Raw genomic sequence first — 4,165 nt, 5'->3', positions numbered from 1 at the left:
CCTTGTGTACTATAGTGTCTTTTTCCTTTCTCTAAAGAAAGGCAAGGCAGAAGCAAGGAAAAGGCCAGTAGTATTCAGCCCTTTATCTAAAACATGGTCCCTTTCACCATAGCAGATCAGATCTTACTGCCCAGGCTTCCATTAAGACCTTGATTATATCCCATGGTCTGATTTGGTATCTTTTTTCCTGGCACCTCTCCCCTCTTCCCAGTGTCTTCTAGGTGGTCAACAGCAAGTATTAACACTTTCTAGTTCCCTGAGAAATGTTGTCTAGTGTGGTCAGAAAGTTCTCTAGATTGGGAAGTGGGGAGAAGGCAGGGTGGAAAGCGGGAATTTTTTATTAAGAGTTTTCACATGTTACATCCTGGAGTGATGGCGATGTAGTCATCAGAATTTAGATTGGGAAGACCTAGGCAACTTCTCTAAGAATACTGCTTTTGGAAAATTCTGCTAGCAGCAACGCTTCGCTTTTGTCCTAGGGGAGGATGTTTTCCCTAATGCTTCAATTTGGAGTGTTTGTTTGCTGAAAGAAGCTATGTGACTCAAGTCTTTAGACTTTTCTATTCCAACCTTTTTTCTCCCTATGTTAACCTTACAGTTTATGGGGGTGAAGTGTAGTTGCTTAGAGATCCAGGCAAGACCCTGTGTCTCTTAAGTGTTAGCTTTTCTTTACTGGTGGTGGTGCTGACTTGCCAGGCAGCAGGAACAGTCAAGTTGCTTAGCCTATGGCCTAGTTTCCCACTTCAGATTGCTGGCACTCATTATTGAATACCAATGAAGTGTGCGGGAAGACAGGACTGGCTTGACTACCTGGAGCAGGAACCTTTGCAAAGGTGAAAATACACCCTAGAAAAAGGGAGCGTTGTCACCTGGCCTGGAAACAAGAGGGGCTTTGGAGGTTGGGTAGGGCGTGGTATGTGGTTAAGGTTAGAATTACTTTTTATTGTTGTTTTGGTCTTTTAGAAAAAGGGTTTCACTATACAGTTCATGCTGGCCTTGAACTCACTTTGTAGCCCAGGCTGGCCTTGAACTCTCAGCCATCCTCCTGCCTCAACCACTCAAGGCCTGGGATTACAGGCATGTGCTACCATACCCAGCTAGAATTACATTTTTTTAAAAAAAAAAACAGTTTAGGGGACTGAACCCAGGGCCTTTGCACTGAGCTACCATGCCAACCCTTTTTTATTTTGGGACAGGATCTTGCTAAGTTGCCCAGGCTGGGTTTGAACTTTGATCCTCCTGCCTCAGCCTCCCAGAATGTTGGGTTTACAGGTGTGCCCACTGATTTTTTTTTCTTTTTCTTTTTTTTCTTTTTTCTTGTTTGGACACCAGATCTTGTTAGGTAATCTAGATTAGTCTTGAATACATGTATCCCAGACTGGCCTAAAACAGTCCTACTGCTTCAGCTCCCAGAATGCTGGGGTCACAGGTACATGCTACTACTATACCAGGCAGGTCTGAGCATCTAAAATGACTTTCTGTATCTTTTTTATTTATTTATTTATTTATTTATTTTGCACTGGGAATCAAGCTAATGACCTCATGCTTTCCAGGCAGCACTGCTGCTGAGCTATATCCCTGGCTTAAAATGACTTTATTCTTTTTTTCTTTTTTTCTCAGTTTCTACTTGGGTGTGTCTTTTGTTGTTTTCTTGAGATGCTGGAGACTGAGCCTAAGGCCTTGCACATACTAGCAAATGCTGTGCTACTGAGTTATATCTTGCTCCTATAGTTGGGTTTTTCATTTTTATTTCCCCCACTGTTTATTTTCGGTGTGACCCCATGTGGTATTTTTTTTATTCCTCAAGTCCTGCTAACACAGGAAAGAATGTAAACTCCGTGTGAGCAAGACCTTTTTTTGGTGTTCTCAACACTTTGGAAAGTTCCTGGCACATGAAAAGTACCTGCCATATTGGTTGAATAAACTTCCTCTTTGCCCTTCCCATTTCTGTCCTCACCTATATTCCTGTCTGGTTCTATGAGAAGCACGTTTTAGACACTGGGGCAATAGTTAAAGCTTCATCTAAGAAGAAACCCCAGCAGTTAATTTTCCTCTTTCCAAGTATAATTTATGGGCCATGTGCTTCTTTTGTAATGCCAAGGATGGAACCCAGGGCTTTGCACATGCCAGTGAGTGCTCTGTTACTGAGGTACATCCCTATCCAGCATGTGCATCAAGGGGTGTCTTTCAGCCCAGAAAAACCAACCAGGTCTGAGGGTGGCCATGGGAGATGGAAGTTACAGGAAATAGAGAAAGAATATTCCTTAGTGTTCCACAGGATAGTTGTAGAATGACTTCCTTAGATACCTTATACTTCAAAATCTTGATGTCCCCCTACCCCAGCCTTTACTACAAGAAAAGTAGGTCAAGGATGTAGACAAGGTAATGGAAGACAGATAGATAACTGGGAAGGTGCCTTGCAGAAAGAACCAGCTACTTCTCTTACCTGTCTGTAGGGAAGATCAGTGGAAGAAATAGCCACTTTTAGAGCAGTAATTATGGCTTAATACTAACCATTTGTCTCTTATTTTAAAAATAAAAACATTAACAAACAACCATTTACAAAATAGCAAAAGAACAATACAGAGTTACAAAGTGGTAGGAAATTAACAATGCTTGTTGTATTACATATTGATATCTTCAAAGTGCTTTCTCAGGAAAACAAATAGAGACATGCAATATTGATCAATCAAGGAATCATTAACTTTCAGCAAAGAAATAGAAGACAGTAGTTTAACGATGTTAACTATCCTGTATATACATACATACAAAATTTCTCCTCTTTTCCCACATATCAGTTGCTCTTTACCCTTCAGCATTTTCCTTTCATTTCACAATGTCTATCATACCTCCTAGTTTTTATTCACTCTTTCAGGTTTTACACTAGTGAGATAATGTGCTTGCACATGCAGGTATGATTTATTTCACTTATGAGTATGGTTTCTAGTTGTGATCATTTACCTATAAAAAGCCTTGAGTTTATCTTTCTTTATGGCTGAGTAATATTCCATTATAAAAAAGTACTAGACCATTTGTCTTTCTGCTTTGTCTCCGGTTTGTACCTACTCAGTCTTCGCATCCATGAGACCAGGGAATGCGCCAGTTTGACATTAGCAACATTAAATGATTAATATTTCCCATTGCCTGTTGTGAACAACAATCTAGCCAAAAACCTCAGGATGTCTACAGACTTCTAATTGGGAGCAGTCAGTATCTTGCACTTGTATTAGATGATTTATTTTATTTTTTATTATGTTAAGACAGGGTCTTGCTATGTAGTTAAGACTGGTCTTAAACTCATTATGTAGCCCAGCCTGGCCTCAGACTTGCAACAATTCTCCTTCCTCATCATCCCAAGTGCCGGGATTACAGGTGTGTGCCATGCCCAGCTAGATGAATTCAGATAGGAGTTGTAGGACTCTTTGCTATCAGCCCTACTAGTCCCATGGTGAGGTGAAGTGCTACTGAATCAGAGAAAGAGAATCCCTCTGTTACAGGTCTCTTTCTGGTTCCCTAAAAGTGAAGTTCCATTTAGGCTTAATACCACTGTAAGACTAGAAAGAGAAAGAAGTTCAATAGGTTCAATGCAAAACACCAAGATGTTGGCCTTCAGCCAACGGAAAGACTGGTACCCAATGGATGTAACACACTGGCCAATTAGAAAGAAACATAAAATACTAGCGTGTAGAATGGGGTGGAACCATATTATGGACCAACGAAAATGGGAAGATACTGTACCCTATAGAACGTTGTCTCTTAAAAGATGACAGGGAAGGTAGTCATATTTTGAGGATGGGAATGGGGTATCAGGAACACTAACTTCTTAGTCAAAACACCCACCCTCTAGATACCTGGCCCCTCATCTTTCCACCCCGTTAAATGTCTTTAGTGTTTGCAAAGGGTAAGTTAAAAACTGCGCCAATATGCTCAGAGATGGGACTTCCTGAAGGGAGACTGACCAGGTATGGTGCCATGGGGGCCTAAGGCCAGCCCACTCAACCCCCTGGGGCCGAACCTGCAATTCCCCTCCCGGCCGCAGGGGGCACTGCAGGCCCCGGGAAGGCTGGGGCGGAGCGCCGCGAGGGGCCCGGAGCTGCCATCCCGCTCCGAGGCGCGGGGGGCGCTGTGCGGAACCCGGGCTGCGGCCCCGCTCCCGGCCACTGGG

This window comes from Chinchilla lanigera, unplaced genomic scaffold (assembly GCF_000276665.1).
Source record: "Chinchilla lanigera isolate Chin_1 unplaced genomic scaffold, ChiLan1.0 scaffold00017, whole genome shotgun sequence".
Classification (NCBI taxonomy): domain Eukaryota; kingdom Metazoa; phylum Chordata; class Mammalia; order Rodentia; family Chinchillidae; genus Chinchilla; species Chinchilla lanigera.
The sequence above is the reverse complement of the archived record's forward strand: the minus strand, read 5'-3'. Positions refer to the sequence as shown.